The 19,734-nt window shown below is 38.4% G+C and overlaps 1 protein-coding gene across 9 annotated transcripts in view; it reads right to left on the bottom strand.

Annotated features, from left to right (window-relative positions):
* C4H4orf50 (chromosome 4 C4orf50 homolog) overlaps positions 1–19,734 on the bottom strand; it is an 82,435-nt gene that overhangs the window by 22,510 nt on the left and 40,191 nt on the right. Inside the window, exon 15 of one of the 9 annotated variants that reach the window (XM_048046161.2) lies at positions 11,243–11,341. The exons of the other annotated variants lie outside the window; for them this stretch is intronic. The gene's annotated coding sequence lies outside the window, so the exon portion shown is untranslated. The remainder of the gene's footprint in view (positions 1–11,242; positions 11,342–19,734) is intronic. 9 annotated transcript variants of the gene reach the window in all.

Here is a 19,734-nt window from a genome sequence, read left to right as displayed (position 1 = left end):
TCTTGTATTTTTATTTTTATTTTTAATTACTTCTATTGCCATTTGTAGACAGTATGGGAAGGATAGGCCCTCACAAGTGCAGTGAAAAATTCACCCTTGTTAGTCCACAGTCATTTACCAATAAACCCACCATTTTTTATGTAACTCAGGGGCAGCAGGGAGGGGAGAGAAACAGTTAAACTGGCTCCATCCAATCACTTCCCCAATATTAAGAGAGTTTTACTTAATTCTAATCAACTTGCATAATTGACAGCAACCCAAAAACCATCACGCCATATGTCTAACTTCACACTTGTAACATTCAGACTTATTTCTCTTTGATATTTTAAGGCTTTTAGCTAAGATTTTTAAAACTTGCCTTCCTTAGCCTACCAGCTATATTTAAATGGCCTGCTTTTTAAAAGTGCTGAGTATGTCGCACTGTCACGGGGGTCTGAATGCTGCTTAGCTTTTCTTGGTTGTGGTCTCACATGTCATGAGTTAATCTTCATAAAGTCTTAGACCATGCTTTTTGCAGCAGATATCAGACATTAGTTTTGTAGTTGTTTTAGTTTACTAGTCCTACTGTAAAAGAGAATGAGAATAGATTTTGGGGGCCAATCACCATTGCATTCCCTCCTGTTTTTGAAAGTGAATATTACATCTCTCCAGCTGATGTGACTGTACATCTGTTCTCTTCACCCCTTTGCCCCCTCCTGTGTTCTAAGCCTTTTATTTTAATTGGCTTCAGAAAAGGTTTCATTAAATAAGACAGCACTCTGGCTAGCAATTAAAGTGTATCAACATCATTTCTGCAACCCTCCTTTGAATACCAGCCCATCTCTCATCTTCTGTAGAAAAAAGTCAGTCTTTAAAAACAACATACAGACAAGCAAAAATATCCACAGATGTAACAAAGTATTGCCTGAACCCTTTATAAATTATTCTTGTGTTAAAGGTTTCAGTGAAGTTCTTTAATAAAATTTAATATTAAAATATCTATCTAAAAACATCTAGTAAAAATCCCTGTTAGTACAATGACTCCATCTTTTCCCATTACACCAAATTTTGTGTCGACAAGTAGCAATTCTAAGACACTGCCTGCAGTGGTGCAGAAACTTTTAAGGGTGACTTTGTAGGTCACTCTCGTGCTTCAGACACTCAGACCCAAGAAAATTGCACAGGCTTCTTTCTCCTCCACAGTCTTCTTGGGAAATGCTGGGGAAATCACTTGGCCACTCTGTGTCTTAATTGTCCCCTTGTAAAAACAACGATATAAAAACTACTCCTATTTTTAAACACCTGCTTAAACCCTCAGATTATCTATAATGTTTAATTACGTACCTTTTTCTGTTGAAGTTCCCAAAATGTCTTCATATCCTTAAACACACATTTAAGCAGTTTTGCTGATATGGTGCTAGGGTGTACATAGAGTATTCCCATCTCTATGGTGATATTTTAAGCTATATAAGAATGCATTTTAAGATTATGACCCAAGTCAATATTTTCTTTCCAAAGTCCCAAGCAATCATGTCCGTTCTGCTTTTGCTAAAGAATCAATGTGGTACTTGGCTGCATGTGTCCAAATTGAAGCCATTAATCTTTCCTGTTTGTCACCTCCAGATTAAAGTGCTTTTGCAACCACTGATAATGCAGCATACTCCTGATGTTGAAACAAAATTGCATGTCTCTAAGGAGGCTCTACTTAGATGTAAAGGATAAGAATTGAATGCTTTGTGAATAGCACCATGAGCAAGAAGGAAATTGTGTATTCATTCAAGCTTTGGTCCTGGCTAATTGTAGTGAACTATAATTTACTTTTGACTTTAATAGGAGCTATTTTATTGCTACTAAGAGCATGCAAGTAAGTATTTAATATACTGTTAACAGCAAATATCTTTTCAGTTCCAAAGTACCATCTTTTTTGAGACTGTATGATTATAAGAATAAAGACCATATGTTAGCAGCTGGTTGAAAAGTGCATGGTTACACAATATTTTTTTTTTGGTTGTGTTTTTGTAGTTGTTGGTTTGGTGCTTTGTTATCGTTGCTTCTTTGTTTTTAGCATATACTTGTTTTTAAAGGCATTTCCTATTTTGTGAAACATATTTAGGAGCAAGTAGAAATATTTTTGTTTAGTTAAATTTTTAACATTTTGGTACAGAGCACTAAAAATGAGTTTGCTGTCACAGAGCATGTCTACTGATATATTCGCAGTGTCTCTGGTGATTTACAAAAACATCTAAAACCCAGCAAAATTCTCACATATCTAAGTCATGTCTAAGTCTACTAGTAATGAAGTGCAATAGAAGCAGACAGAGCAGAAAGCTGGTGTTAATGCCCTAATATCCATAACATACAAGTTTGGGCAGGCTTAATTTTGGAGTAGCTTCAGTCTGATCTCAGGGACTGAAAGCCATTAGCAGCTGGAGAACATTTCGCAGTTTAGACTGATCTAGAAAAATTAATTTTGCCTACTCCACTCTAATCTAAAGAACAGCAGAGAAGGGATGACCAGAAGATTCACTTCAGCAGATTAAACATTCAGGCCAACAGATCTAACCTGAATACAAATCAGGTATTTACAGCATGTAGAGACTTACGTACACCAACTAGCCATCCATCTATTTTTCTTTGTAAATTTGGCACTGCAAACATTAATGTTCACAACCTGGTTCTGAAAATCAGTGACTTCCAAATTTGTGAAGAGGGGAATCACTCCTATTATTGTACACTGAATAAATGGTGTCATACAAATTCATATACATCTTAAAGAGACACCTTCACAAAAGAAATTCAGATTTCCATCTGAAAAATATTCCATCTACTTTAGTTAAAAGCAAAACCTACAGTGTTACTATTAATATCAGCATATATCTCTTAACTAAGCTTTAAAAATTTCCATCTCTTGCTTGAGCATCAAGCTCAAGAAGAGATGGTCTGTTCCACACAGCCCAGATGTGCTTCAGTTCTCGCATTTTTCTCTCATTGCTCACTCTGCATCTGCCCCCATACGAGCTCTCTAAACAACGACAAAAGAGGCTGGGGCAAAGATGATCAAAAGCATGGCTTTGAGTGTCCAGGCAGGAACACAGCAGGCAGAACATTAGTTCTTCACCTCTCAGAAACCCATCTACAACCCTACGCAATATGAATGTGTTAGATCAACTTGTCCATGTGATGATCTCAGTCAATCATTTCTTATAAAAACTATGAAAGAAGTATTGCAGATCAGTACTCATGGAACTTTTGCTTTTATTGAGGAAAACCTTTATCATTAGCTTTCTATTCCCTTTCTACAGTTTGGTGTGGTATGTGCCAGGACAGTTGTCAGTTTGATCTGACATATGCCAGACAAGATCTATGCTTTTTTAAAAAAGAGGGTCTTAAAATATTTTTTAATCTTATATCTGCTTCTGTTGAATAAGCTATTCAATTAATCAGAAACATTAAAAGTCTTGTGTGAAGAGCTTTGACTAAAGCTTTACAAGCATTATTAAAAATAAGCTTAAACCTAATAAATTAATCTAGGGTATAACACAAGAATGACTGGATTCTCATCCAGGTGGGTAAAACTATCTTGCCTCGACTGGAATATGTTATGAAAAAGGAAGGAATTCCTCTCTTATTTGTCTGGATTGACGTTGTCTCATTTTATTTTGTCGGATTTGCCACCAAGACCAATTCTGTTGTATGAAATTGACGGTTTTCAAATTTTGATTTCAAAGGTAAAAAAATAAAAATAAAAAAAAATCTAGAAGTTAACAAGGTTGGGTTTCAGATGGGTAAATTTGTGTTGCATTTATAATCCGACAGGCTGACCAATGTCATTTCTGTGGTGACACACAGCACAGCCTGGACACACACAGCACAGAGACACTCAACAGGGGAGGCACGTCCATAAGTAAGAAATGGGAGGGTTGCCTCTCTGAAGGCAACAGCAAGAAGGGAACAGTACAAAGGATGCTTGTGCCTGAACACTCAGCCCCTCTGACCTGGATAAAAACCACCTTTAGACCTAAATATCTATTCATATATAAAAGTTACAATATCATAAATATTCTTTTAAGCTAAAGGGACCTGCCACAGCTCCCCGCTGAAGGGCTGTCTGGAGGTGGCTTTTCAAACACACTTCAGAGGGTTTCAAAAACCAAACAAATAAAAACATTTAAATAAGCAAATATCATTGCTTAACTTATGTCAGCCTGTTCATGCAGGGCATGTAACAGCAGTATTCATTATTTCCATTTGTATTCCGGGATGCGTATTACGCAGAATTGTTCAGGTCTCTGAGTAGCCAGAACTGTGTAACAATTTTGCAGCAAAACCCAAAGTCAAACTCAGATGTCACGTTTTACAGACTAGGGATTCTTGTCAAGGAAATCTGATCTGACTCTTTTGCTTCGTGTGCTGCAGAAACCTAACTTTCCAAGACATTTGGGTTACTGTGGATGGACCTGACTAAAACCTGTTTACCAGAGACGCTCTGCCTAGCCAGTATTTTTCTCCACCCTTCGCCAATATACAACTTTCTGCCTCTTACTTTCTTCAGTAAGAGAAGGCACAGATTTCTTAACAAAATTACAGAATATCCTCCAAACTTTGAGCACGCTGTACTTCTAACCCACAAGTCTTTACATATTAATTTTAAATTCTCAAGGCAAACTTTTCCATAGACGAGTCCTCTTTATCATGACATTACTAACAACCAGTCCGTGTTACAGGGAATAAAAACAGGTCTTAATCAGGTCACCTGAGGTTGTTTTTTATCTTCCTGTTCTGGTAATCTCCTTATCAATCTGTATCAGATCCAGATATTTTCATGTTAACCATGGCAGGAGGTTGGATTCTTAAAACTGAAACCAAAAGCCATCAACTTTTCTTATAATTAGTCCCAGCTCCAACTCCATCCATCTGCTGTCACTTGGATCTCTCCTTTAACGAGACACTGAAACATTGTTCATCAGATACATGATATCTAGTCAGGAATCACAAACAGATGCTCTAGTTAAAAAAAAAAAAAAAAAAAGTGGCTCTAAAACACTTAGCATTTCTGCTGAATTACCATAATGAACTACTGATTTTTACAGGTTCTGTAGTAAAAAAAAAAAAATCAAAAAAAAAAATCTCCATATTAGAACATGCATATGTTTGAGTTAGACACTTTTGCAAGAATGACAATAGCATGGATGCACACAGAGATGCTCAAAGGATAAATATCAGCATTAACATTCATATGGAAGTACAACCCTATTTGCTGCTACCTTACAGGAGCTGGCTACAGGCTGTTGTTTTGCAGAGCAAGACTGAGCTTCAGACCATGGGACTTTTCTCCTACAACTGCACTGAGCACTCGATTTCTCAGACACCAAGCCAGAGATACCAGCAGTTTGAACGCTGATTTAAAATGTTACAAAGAGATTGTGATTATTTTTAAAGACAATCTGCAAAGGGAAAAAATATTAATTGCAAAATGAGTTAGTTTCCTACAGTCCTTTTAGCAATACTACTCACTAGGCAGCATTTTCTGCTAAAATACTAAAAGTATTTTTTGTTGGAGTAAATAAGTACTTCTTTGATTTGAAAGGATTTTACCTCGCTGCAGCAGCAGAGCTTGCAATACTTTTTGTGGTATGTAATATAGATATGTAATACGGTGCACATTAAATGAAATACAGAGGAGAAATACCACAGAATTTTATTTTATTCTTGCAGAGTTAGCTTACACAGAAGCATCAAACTGCTTGTGAGTAATGCAGGCCTTCTTAACTTCTTACCAACTGAAAAGTAATTCTTTAACTCTTCAAGAGTAAATTCTTACTGATTGAAAAGTTCACAAAGGTCATAAAATTGTTTAAAAATTAAATTAATTCCTTCATGCTAAAAATTTGTATGGTTTCAAGACTATGATTCCAATTTTTTAGGGAACTGGAAGTGTTAAATCACACTGAAAAAAATATTCTCCCTTTCCTGTGGGAGAGAATGCAATAATATTCTGGACTTTAACAATTATCCTTGACACAAAAATGCTTATGTTTAATGGCTCCTGAGAGAATCTTACCCCCTTCATAGGACCCACAATAGAGTGATTTGAATCTGTGAGAATTTCACAAGAAATAGAAAAAAAAATATCTTGCCTGATGTATTTTTAATGGCAGCTGTTAGCTCAGTGGCACAGTGTGCTGAAGAGTTCCCAGGAGCAGAGACCAGGTGGAGGGGCCAAACGGGCAAATTAAACTAATTTATCATGTGGCCATATTGTTTATGGCATTTCCATTGTCTTTATCATATTCTTATCACCTGAACAAACAGTTGACGCATAGGTAGGAAGACAGAGAAAGGAACCGGTATCAGCAGTGAGAGAAGCTATGATACTGAATTTCTATGAACAGATGCAAGGTATTGACATGAGAAACAAGAGGTCAAATAGGCTATGCAATTTAGGCCACAGACAGAATCAAATAACAAGAGACAATTAAGCCATCTGGGGAAAAGGACGTATAGGCAAAGCAGCATGGGTGGTGGTTTCACAGGATTTGTTTGGAATAGCATTCAGGGTGAACGTTTCTAAGCTCAGAGAAATAAACCTAACCTCAGCGCGCTTTAGCTTTAACTGCAAATAATGACATTAAAGAGCTGCCATAACAGACTCAGAGGATGTGTCAGCATTTGGATCTAACAGCAGGCATGGAAAAAGCTAACCAGCAGTAACTCTGCCAAGAGCAGTCTGACCCCACTGCTTACGGAGACTGACTGGGTGTCTGCTCAGTGCTCACTGCAGGGAGAACCACAGATCCCAGGAGAAGCTAAATGCATCTAAGAAGGGCCATCCCATGTCATGTGTTGTGTCCTGGGAACCAACCTCAGAGTGCCAGGAAGCCCCTGAGCAACCAACAGGCTAAGGGGCCCCGCTGAGCTCCCAAGAGACTTCCAGAAAAACTGCCAGGAACATGTGTGTGCAATACAAAGCACTATTATCTTGCTTCATGCTTTTTTTTTTTTTTTTTTTTTTTATCAGAACACAGCATTTGGTGTTTATTCTCTTACATCATTTCTAAAATGTGAAGAAAGAATGACAGCTTTAGAGGTGTTCAAGAAGCAGTACACCCATCTATATCAAATTATGCGGTTCAGTGGTTCCTCACATTAAATATTGATAGAATAGATGATGTGGTTCAACAAAGACTTGGGTTACTTTGGTACTTGCTGAATTCATAGCAGACTTACACAATTCCTCATCTGTGTATAAACATGCACAAAATAAAAATAGGTATGCAAAACACAACTTGTTTAAGTGATTTAATATAGGATAGATATTGTCTTTGGTGGTCATGAAGTCTTAGGTGGATATTAAAGGGTTTCATAGCATCTACTTTATCATGATTTGATTAAATGGGCTCAAATGGCAAATAGACTTTCTGTCAGACTTAGAAACAAACAATATAAAAACCTCTCTGACCATAGCATAGCTACAGTATTCACATGTGTGACTAGAAATAGTCCTAGTAAAGATTTCTCATGTCTGGTTCCAGACCCATCATCTGTTTCACACTCACCAATGAATTCAAAAAGGCAACCCGAGAGAGTAATATATATTTAACAACTTAGAGCCCAGGCTAACTATATTAGGCTAAATCCAATAGTCACTACCCTCCATCCCCTCCTCCACATATGCATATTTAGGTAACAGACCTGCTTAGACATCTTTAAATAATTAAACACCTTTGACATTCAGGAAACTCTCATTCTATTTTCAAGCACAAGATACATTTCCAGTCTTTCAGGAAATTGCCAGCTTGGTTTGCCTGTGCCCTGCATTACAGAAAACCATAGGAATGCCTCTGACCTGACCCAACACATCCTGCATAGGTGAGGTGGCACAGGTTCCTGCCAGCCACCCTCTGCTTGGAGCTGCACTGATGTATTCAAATTCTCTTTTAAGTTGGTGTCCATATGTGGTGTCAATTCAACTCAGCTTGGGTTATTTGGATTCAATTTCAGCTTTGCACGGCAAGGTGCAACTTAATCCTCAGGAAGCAATGGATTTAGAGGGGACTGCTCAAAGAATCAGCTCTTAGGGTAATGCTGAGCAAGGGCTTCAGCCATGAAACTATAATTTCTGCTTGCAAAAAAAATCTCCTGAGTACCACACTATAAATGCTGACCAAAAAAAACACAGCTACAGACATATGGTAACCATGAGCAATAATAATTCTTCAGCTACTGTCTTAATACGATGAAACACAAAGAACAATTTAAACAGCCTAAAGAGTTGTTCCTAAATGCATATATATAAAAATATATATATACGGATCTGTCTTAAACCATGAGTTATGGATGATGTTGTGTTATTATGCAAATTGCTCTTAGTAAATAAAACAGTCCTACTATGTTTTTAATATGGCAGGATCAAGCCCTTGATTAGAAGATGGAAACAACATCCCTTCTTTAAAAGTTCCTAAGCCATTTCAGATAATATGTGCATAAATCCAAATGACAGAATGACAACAAGTAGCGATGTTACACTCATTGGGACTACGTATAGAGAAATGGAAAAGCAGCAAAGACATATATTTAAATTAATTATGCATAGGAAGATGTGGAAGAATGGAAAAGAGTACATCATTTCAAACTACAGATGAGAGTGGCAGATGATTGTGTATCTTTACTATTGCATCTATACCAAAGTAGTATAAAGAAGACAATGTACTAAATTTATATATTGTAGATTATAGAACATGCTTTCAGCAGTTAATTGGAAAGGAGTCTCTTTTTTTCATAAGAAAAAAAAAAACACAACACAAGTGATCCTGAATCAGTCAGCACATATATGGTGGTTAACATGAGATACAAGTGAGCTTCAGCAAGTACCTAGCCAGTTGTCAGGAGATATGAGAAACGGCTAAGAGTGTTGTAGGATCTCCGAAGAAAGTGAAACAGGGAAGCTGCATAGTGGGACAGACCTGAGGAAACACTGAACTTAACAGTGAAAGCTAGGAAAGTCACTGAACTAGGATAGGGGAAGATGGAGCAGTTGGTTGGAAAGAAATATTCTCTCATAATGAATTGAAGAGCGTATGTCCCCCATTAATAGCAATGCAACCAAACGATCAAAGTATGGACTACAAACCCTCGTTCTGTAGAAAAGTATCTCTTTCAAGCCTACACAGGTTTTCAATAGCTATATAAAAGTAAATTATTGTATCTATTAATGAACATAGATTTTTCCTTTTCTTCCAGGTAAACTGTCTAGCACTTTTCACAAGAATTAAATCTATTTAATACAAATAAAACAACTTCCTATTAACATTATGTCAGCTTTTAATACTTTTATACGTGTTGGGTAAAACTTCATTTCTCAACTCTTCCTTCCTGACATAGGATGATCCAGTGGTTACTGCACTGCCTTTGGATTTAGACCAGACTTTGATACCCTGGTTTGCTACAGACTATGCAGGAACTTGGACTTACACTTAATCCTTTTGTACCTCAGTAAAAGATAAAAATGCTCTATTTTAAAGGCATGGTGAAAGGTGGCAAAGGTCTAAGAGTGCAAGCATCTTGAACTTGATCAAAGCAAGCGTTACATAGTTCATGAAAGGTAGGTAAATAGTTGATTCAAATTGAGTGACTGAACAGTGTGCAACCTATTAAAGTCAGGTCTAAGTCCAAGTGTTGGACCAGAACCAATGAGGAACTGGAAATCCTCTTCTGTGAATAGGAAATATAATTAAATTTGGTATTTAATCTAAAAATACTGTCATAATGTGATGAGAATTTTTAAATAGTTTATTTCAGAACCATCTTAATTACATATACTTCTACTTAGTCTGCTGGCTTTTTTTTTTCCTTTTTGTAAGACAACATGATAGATTATGTGTCATTGACCATTGTGCAAAAAGTGTCAAATCTGTGTTTGTCATCAGAAATGGTTATATTGATTTTATTGAGTGTTTCAAGATCGATGTGCTCTATGTGAAAATTAACACTTCTAAAATTAACATACAGGGTTTTCTGTATCTAAATTAAAATATACCAAAAAAAAAAACAGTATCACAATTAACTAAAAATTATTAAAAGTCTTTGGAGATGAGACATTAAATGTTTGTTTATGTTAAGCCTGTATTATCCTGTATCCTGCAATGAAAGTCATATTGCAACATCCTAATGCATCACTTACAGGTCTCTCTGAGCCAGCTATCAGGCTGCCTTTCCCCACTGTTTTAATAAAGCAGACCAAACCAACTGGCAAAGTGATCCCTGGAGAAAAAACAAAAACCATGCAGCCAGAATACAATTCTCATTGGCTTTTCACATCCCTGACATAACACAAATGCATGCACTGCAGTTTTCTCCCTTTTAGTGAGGAAAGTCAATTTAATAGTGTCCCCAGTTCAGTACATTTCACCTGAGTCCTTACAATTAATTCAATTGTCAACCTGGTGGCCAGTTCAGCATCGAGGTTTCAATAAAATTTCAGCATTTGATTCAATAGGGGCATACCTTTCTAGTATCAATACTTCCTCATCAATACTGTAATTTTCTCCATTATCTCTATACTTTGGAGGTTATCAGAACTTAAACAGTTTTTCATCTCAGTCACTATCTTCTGCTTTAGCTACAGTTTAATAGTTTTCATCAAAAGTTGAAACACACATGGTAGTAGGATTACATTAAGGAACGGGGACTTCAACAGACAAAGGAGTGAATGAAAAGAAGCAGGTGTAATAGCATAGCAGAGAAAAAAAAAAGCAAAAAAAAGCAATATCTGAAAAAAAGTTGCTAAATTCCCAGGGCAGGCATCTGAGAAAAACACTTAAACCAGAAAAGGCCAACTGCCTTCCTCAATATTCAACAGCAGGATGAATATTTGGCCTAGAAATAGATCTTAAAGTCATAAAGACTTTGGCTTTAAAAGTTCACATCGGAACTGACAGCAACTAAAAAAAGAGAAAGAGGAATCATGGAGATGTTAGTTGTGCATACACAGCATTAAAGAGATGAAAAGAAGATATTCTCATACTGTTGTTACATAACCCCAAAATCCACTTCATGCCTTGCCTGTATTAACCTGAGACAAGAATTTGTGAGGCCGAGGATTTCCAGTGCACAAAAATTCTCTGCAGTTGTACAGAGGAGAGAGCAGTATGATAAATATCAAATGTTTCCAAAGGAAGTACTTACATGGAATAGAAAAGAAATGGTACCCCCTTGTTTCCTAACTTAGTCCACCTCCCCCACTACCTATCATTGTCTGATTTACCTTACAAGGTCTGATAAGGAACTCAGCTTGCAATGTCAGTCATAGCTCCAAAAGTTCTGTCTGTGCTCTGGAACTGGCCCAGTGAGTACTTTTTCTTAACTAAATAAAGAAACAAAAAACAGCAAGTGGCCATTTACATTAAAGCCTGCTAGATTGGAGAAGAAAGGTTTTAGGGCTTTTCAAAATTGTTTGTATTATATATGGCCTGAGATGGCTTTGGAAATCTGAGTCCGAAAACAATATAAACAATGCTGCTGTTTGCTAGAAAGATTCCTCTGTAAACTTTATGCTCTATGATGAAGACAGATTCTTGGGTAAATGTGCATCTAAGTGGAGGGGGAAACCAGTAACAACAAGAGCCAGGGTGTACTAATGAAGCTGTTGGTAAGAGGTTGCCAACAAAGTAGTTCTTAACATGCAATGCAGTGGTGAGCATCCTGCCAGGGTACAGAGCAACATGCAGAAAGCTTACACGGGTTCAGAGAGACCTGACAACCTAAGGGAAGAGAAATCCACCAAGGTTCATTAAATGAATAGAAACCACTGCTGCTTCAAGAAGTCCTTGAACTGCAAATGATCAAATGATTAAAGCCTTGGAAAGCATCAGTCTCTCCTGGTATTTTCCCCTAGGTATCTGCATCCATCTGCTGTCAGGTGTTTTTTCATTTGTTTGTTTGTTTTGCTTAATGGATCTTCCTTTTCTGTCCACAAGCAGGTTTTCATTCTCTAAGCATGAGAAAAAACATAAAATTTTGACTATTTGACTTCCTGAGGTACGACCTAGTATATGCCTGCAGCATACAAGAGGATGTGACCTCTCAAGCAAGCATAAATTTTAAGAAATTATTCCTAAAACAACTGCACCAATAATTTGAGTGCTGTAGCTTGGTTGTTCACTGGATGTCTGGAGCACGGTGTTGGCACACGTGGGGGTACCACAGAGGCACAGCTCACACATCCCTGCGCTGCCACGACCTGCAGCAGCAGCAGCAAGCACGAAGCCCCTTTTGGCAGCAGTAGCAGATGTCATCTTGTAACAAAATGGTCTGAAAAAGACTTCAAGGCATAAAATAAACTCTCAGTGATGCTGCCTTCCTTAATAGTTTATGAAGGATGTAGATATTAGCCAGATCAAGCTGTCACACAGCACCAGCAAGGAAACGGCCATGATCTATCTGGATAAAATCTTAGAATACAAAGAGAGCTGTAACAGCTTTGTCAAAGGAAGCAAAACTCATTTGGCTATTTAATTTGTGCTAGCAAACCAGATATTACTTCTGTCTCATTTAAAGCTACTTCCGAAGAAGGAGAAAATCCCCGGCTGTAACTGAAGTGACACGACAGTAACAAACATCAGCTCTCTGCACGGAAAACAAAGTACTGTATTTGTCATAGCTAGTCTTATAAAAAGGCCATCAGCTGAATACATATGTTCTTTGTCACAGAGCTTCCTCAATAGCCAGGTGAGTAAACAAAATGAATGCGAATTCCTGCGTAGACAGCATCTGTTTCACTTTAACCCATTTCCCCTGCCCTCCCCAAGAAGCCGTTCAGCACCAGGCTCCACACAGCTGCACACACGTGCTTCCCCTGCCCTGAACACACGTGTGTTTTGCTGTCTCACTTTATTTACCAAGTCTGAGCCAGCCCACCTGAAGATCTCTAATCCCGGCTGAATGCTGTGGAGGAACAAAGGCCTCCAGCATGATGGGACTGAATTTCACATGAAAGATGTGTGCATTGACTGGCTCAGCCACGAGTTCATGAAACTCTGGGGAACAGAAGGGAGACTCCACACATCTTCCTTTCATTTCACCCCTTTTTAAAAAATAGCCTAATATGACATTGACATCTTAAAATGCACCCAAAAAAAATCTAATAAAAATATTTTTGCCTCCTTCATAATCAGTGCATGAACAACAGAGACGCAAGGCAATCCAGGATATTTCTGGTGCTATGGTGCTTTGCTCCTTCAACAACCTGACTGCATTCCCTGGAAATACCAACACAGGGAAACACAGGCGATGACATAACTCAGATTATTTGTTTTCACTCTGTCAGTTAGAAGCATAAAAGTCCCTCCACCACTAGAGGAAGCTGTTTGTATCCCACCACAAATCACAATGCCTCTGGCTTTCACTGTGCTTTACTGAGGAATTAAATGCATTCTGACAAATTGAGAATGTATACACATCTATAAAATATAATCATAAGAACTGAGAATGAGGGATTCAAGCCCCAAATGTTGTCCTGCCTGACACAAATTTGCCTGTTTTGCTTTTACCCTTCCCCTCAGCACAACCTCATTTCTTCTTCTACCGGCCTTTTTCTTCTGCTCCCAGATGGATTTTTTTTTCCTCTGTCCCTTCCTTGCATCTTTCTCCAGTTCTTTCTTGCCTCCTTTAAAGTGAGGTATGAAAGAAACATCATTAGCCAACTTGGCCAAAATCCTTAATATTTTTTACTGTAGTTTGTGGACTTCTTGAATAATGAGGCTCCATGTCACCAGAAACTTGGCCACCATCTCCTAAATGAGAGTTTAGGAGCAGTCCTGAAGGAGATAGCCACCCAAGTGAGCCTGGAATTAAAGCTAACTCACGTATTTCCAGCCACAGGGCTATTCAAGACTTCTCACTGTAGTGAGAAAACTCCTGTTGTGGGAGCAGGAAGGTGAGTCCTGGTGACCCCTTCCAGAGCAGGAGGTGCAAAGGGTGAGAGCCTTTCTCCTGGCTGTTCTGTTCATTGGTGCAGATTGTTAAAGGTCAGGACAGGAAAAAAAGAAAAGCTTTTCTGGAAGTTAGGAATTTTCCATGTTTTTTGGATTACATATGCTAACCACAAGTTATGGCCTGGATTCACTTTAAACCTACAAGTAAGCATTCAGGGCTTGCCCCCTCTCAGGTTACTTGTGTCCAGTCTGAACCCAGCCAACAGCTAGCAAGTACAACAGAAAAAGAAATAGGCATTCAGATCCCAAACGGATGACTCACAGATGAGATGTATAATTGCCAATGCACTGAAATCACCCAAGAACCAGGCCTGAACTGAATTTCACCTGAATCAGTATAAACCTCCATTGAGTCTGGAGTTATACTACCCTTCACAGACTTCTATAGAGCACACAAGTATTTGCAAGCCAGAGGTATTAATTGACATTGTTTGATAAATATTAACATTAATAACCATTCCAGTTGCAAAATGTTAAGGAGCAATTGCTGCAAAAACTACAGCTCTGATACTGAATTCTTCCATTTTGAAGCCATCCATGCTCTCATGGATCTGATGCTGTGGTGGCAACTTTTGCTGATTGTGCAAATGGCTGTAGGTAGCAGCAAAGAAAAGGCTGTTTTAATTTCAAATATTTCTGTGGACGATCTTCCAGCTGAGCTGCCCAGGCACACCTAGAACAGCAGTGTTCACAGGATATAGTAAACCAAAACTCAAAACTCACTGCTGAAAGAGCCCAGCAAGCCAAACCAAACCAAGAAAGAGAGAATAACCATTATCCAGGGACCACTAGCAAGAGGAGGATGAAGGAGGCATGGTCCTAAAATACCAGCTTTTTATTTGTAATATTTTCTTTATTTTCTTAATTTTTTACCTTTTTTGTTTGTTTGGTTGGTTCCACATGGGTTAGCCAATACAATGATCATAGAGATTCTCTTAACATTTAGAGTACTTTACTGTTATAAAGTAGGGGAAACCCTGAGATAGAGCTTGCTTAATTTATGACAGAGATTACAAGACTTGGATCCCACGATAACGAGGAGCTAGAATTGCAGACCTCCAGCATCATCAGGCCAAGAGGGACAATGATTATTCGGTTATCTTTACAGGTATCTTGCTTTCCTGTCCCTCAAGTAGAATTTCTTTTTAGTAAACTAAGTAACACATGTCCATACAGAGTAATGTGTATCTTTCCCCTCCCTTATTCATTTTTGGACAGGAAAAAAAGAAAAAGAAAAAAAAAAAGAAAATTAAGGAAAAAAAAAGAAAAACAAAAAAAGAAAAAAAGGAAATTCAATCCCCATCTCAACCCACCCAGGGATTAAGAGTGCTTAGAGGGTCTGGATAAAATGAGAGATGAACAACATATTTGTTAGATGTAATAATGTATGCTCATATGGAAGGAATAGCTAAACTGTCCTTTCCTGTAAAAGAAACTGAACAGATTGCCTAGAAATAGGCAGCTCCTGTTCCCTTTAAAGAGAGAAGCAAATGCCATCCAGATGGAAATTATCAAATGGATCAAACAGATACATTTTATTCCCAAATGATCTTTGTTCTATTTATCACTCATTATACCAGGAAAACTCTTTTCCCTATATCTCATGTGCAGGCAAGAGAACTTTAATTATTGTATGCTCATTCAAAATATCCCATATTGAAGGGTTTCTTGATGAGATATTGATCTTTTCAGACAAAAAGAGGGAGAAAAAGAGTGACCTTCGTGATGAGAACATTCGTATAAGATCTCTGGGTTCCACGTAAACCCAACATGTGAATGAGGACTACATTGTTCCTGTGGCAGAGCAGTCAACTCTGCAGCTGCTTCTTGACGCCCAGTGTGACTAAATGCCTTTTCAACACTCCTATTGCTTGCTTAGCTTTACAAAAGTGAATGCTACAAAGTCCCAGTGAAACGATCACGAGGTTTTTCATCTACTCTTATTTATACAACCCCATGTGTAAATATTTCATATGGAAGTTTGCACTGAATAAAAGCACAACATAAACATCACCAAGAATCCTCATCTTTGGTCCTACATAAATATATACAAGCATGTATAAGCAAATTCAATAAATTAGGGGATATTTTCAAAGGTTTAAGAGGAATTAGTTACCAACTACAGTAGAAAGGCAATGAAATCTGTATACCTAATTCCTTCTAATAACTCTGAAAAAAATCCATTACATTTTATGTGGCAAAAAAATGTATTTATTTCAGCATATCCTCCCATAAATTTCTGATTATACTTACAGATGTTTATCTCTTATCCTATTGAGTTATAGATGCTCTGCTTATATATTTGATTATAACATGATTTTTTTTCTTTAACCTGAAAATACACAGCAGCACAGGTACCTTCTTTTATGAGGACGTAAAACTTATCAGTTGTGGCTAAATGACAGATACAGAGCATCTAATCTATCTGGGCCATGTAACACTATACCTTTTATTTCACATTAATTATTGAGCATGAGTTCAACTTGTGTCACAGGTCTATCAGGTGGGCCTATAAATTAGAAGTTGCTTTTTTTTTAATGGCATGGTCATCAACAGATAACACAGTTTAGCTGCAGCAGTTGAAAAAAAAATAAAATACCAAGGATCTCAGAGCTTCAGAAATCACAAGAACAGCACCAAGAGGGTGAAAGTGATCAGGGTACCAGTGCACCTTCCAGGGCCTGAGGTTTGTGTGCTGTTTTAATGTCTTTCAGAGTGTCAATGGATAGATGGATGTGAGTTTTGCACTGGCTGGGGGTACGATGGCAGCTCTGCCAAGGGAAAACATGTCAGGGACTCTTAGTGGGGGAGTAATACGAACTCTGCCAAGGGACAAAGGGAGATCCTGATGCATTGGGGTCCCAATGTGAAGTATACAGATGGAAATACAGTTCCTTCCACTGATAATCCAAGGAACAGATTGACTAACAGATTCAGACATTTTGTACAACACTATGACTTGGTAATCAGTCCCAAAACAATTGTTTTGGAGCAGGAAGCAGCCCCTGATGTTAAGCTGCCACAGTGCCTAGGTGAGATGCACAAAGCAATATATTGCTACATCTGTTTAACTGGGAGCTCAAAGGTAGTAATTCATAATAGGACATACAACATGACATTACAATTAAGTCTTACAGACAAGACAACCTCTTCTGAGGGAAAATCTAGTTTAGGAAATAAAATACGCATGTTTATAAATTCAAAAAGGATCACATTTATCCACAACAGAGGTCATTACTCCTAATAATGCTAATAATATTTTTCTTATTCATAAATCATTATAACAGGTTTAACCTACTGCAGAAGAAATAAAAGGGTGTTTATTTTAAAAGAAAGGAGTGTTTACTTTCATGCTAGAGTTTAGAATTTTTTTTCCAAGGAGTGCTATTAAACTGAGGCAGAGCCTTCTTCTCAAAAATGGTTTATTAAACTGAAGGATGTGTCTTGACAATCACATTATTCTTTCTCCAGCATCCAGTTTGCCAGTGCACGGAGCTGCAGTTGTTCTTAGCAGATATGTCATCTTCCAGAGACTTTCAGGAGTTTGAGCAATTGCTTTTAATTTAGAAGCAGCAGAAAACACTTCCCTCCTTTACACTCTTTAAAGCTCCCAAGGAAGCATACAATCAAGGATTTCTTTTAATATTACCTTACTTAGGACACAGAAATTAAAGAGAAGAACGCAAAAGAGGTCAGAAGCCTTCTGAAGGAAACACACGTGGCTGTGTCATTTCCCAGAAGAATGGCAGTGACTGCAGTTATTATTACACTGAAGAAAACTCACCACAGACCAGCCTGAATCCACCCATCTGAATACACCATTTTATAAGTTGTTGTCCTCTCTTCTATATTGTTCTATTTTATGCTGTTCAAGGGGAAGTACACAGAAGTAAAGAGCAGTTCACAGATAGAGAACAGTGAATTCAGCTTATTATTATGCAAAAGCTCCTGAGTATTAGCACGCGACCTGGCATATGCTCAATGCCTCACTTGATGAATGTTGTCTCTGATCTCCTGTGGCCTCAAGCGAAATTATGTCAGGTCAATAAGGCCTCAGATCTACATACACATTTTATTTTCCTATTTAATATACGTATCATCTGTTACCTAAATGTCTCACATTGAATCCAAAAGAGCTGAAGACTATAAATAAAGACAAAACTACATAGTTAATCCAAGGAATGAGTACAAAGGAAAAGTCCTCAGGCTGAACATTAAAAAAAGATAGAGAACATCTCAAAAGCGAAGGTTCCCAAGTGTTAATGGCAATTATCTCTTACAAGAAGGCTAGTCCAGTGTTCGGAGCAGTTGCGCAGGATGCAGGAGGAGGATTTCAGCTCCTTGTCCTGCTAGGCGCTGCCAGCTCACCACAGCAAGTCACATATAACCTTGGTTGTATTTACTGCTGAAGTACTTCGGGTGGGAATCACCTTCCCATTCTTCCGCAGTGTAGATCTCACATCTGAGGTAGTCCTCCTCAGTTCATTTTTATATTCAGTGAGTTGAAAAGACAGCTCTAGAGTATGGATCATAATCCCTGTTTTAGATCTACATTATGGTGAGATGAATCCTGTCCTGCAGACCAAGTGCTGATTTTTGTTCAGGACTATTAGGGGCCCCAGGAGACTAAGTCAGACTTACACTTGGTCCAAGGAATCCTATTCCTTGGACTGGGAATCCCTAGATCATGAATCATGCAGAATTCAAGCTTAGTTCCTAAACAGATGATAACAAATTTCCTGCTTCGGAGACAGCTATCTAACATTCGCTGCTATGAAGGTCCTCAGTGTTGGCTGAGCTGTCCTAAACTTGTTTGGGGTTCATAGTGAGGCATCTCTGTGATAAAGTCTTCACAAAAAAGCAAATGAGTGCTGTTCAGCCTAGGAACCATTTCACACAAAATGCAAAAGCTGTGCAAGAGACTTTACCTTTAGACAAAAATCTGATTTAAGTTATACAGTGGATTACATGAAATTCACCTGTGTCCATCAGCCTCATTAAGGCTAAAGGGATTCAAACCCACATAACTCTTAAACCTCAAGAGAAGTAACCTAAGCAGCAGTAAAGTGTTTCCAGCCAGCTGGAAACAAAGATGTGGCTGCTGAGAGACAGAGTCCCAGGCCCACAGATGGGGAAGCAGAAAGGCAGCTCCCAGCAGATGGTGGGGGCAAGGGAAGGCGACAGCAGACGGCCACATTCTCCCTTCCTAGCTGCGGCTTTCGCTAAGAGTGAGAAAGAATTGCTCACGACTTTCAGACCTGGAACCATTTCCGAAAAATGACAATGCATTCAAGGAGCTCCCCGTTTCAAGAAGGTTTTGCCAGACAGCCATATGCTGAGAGGCCACAGCGTTCAAAGCTTCTCTTGCCCAAATACAACTAGTACAAGTCCAACCCAAAGGAGCTTCAAGGAATCCTGTGCTGAAATTCCCCTTTACTCTGCTCCACGTTCTGCACCATGACCAAGCTGCAGTGGCTAGGCAGAAAACAAAACATCTTCATTTCTGATTAACTGTCGACTGAATGTTCCCCACAGCCCACCAAAAAAAAAAATATATTGGAGAGGGAAAATTTTTCATTCTTTCCATGGATGTTTGACCTCAGTGCCTGAGAAGCCAGGCTTACAGCTGGTCTCTATCACCAGACAGAAACAGAGCTGCTGCAGCACAGTGGTGAACCTGACCCATCATCTGTAACAAGATCCTCTAGCTCCTTTACCAGAGTTCAAAAGATCTTTAACAAGGGTGCAAGTCAGTCTAGTTTCC

This window comes from Anser cygnoides, chromosome 4 (assembly GCF_040182565.1).
Source record: "Anser cygnoides isolate HZ-2024a breed goose chromosome 4, Taihu_goose_T2T_genome, whole genome shotgun sequence".
In the NCBI taxonomy this organism is placed as follows: domain Eukaryota; kingdom Metazoa; phylum Chordata; class Aves; order Anseriformes; family Anatidae; genus Anser; species Anser cygnoides.
This window is presented reverse-complemented; position numbering and strand designations above follow the sequence as displayed.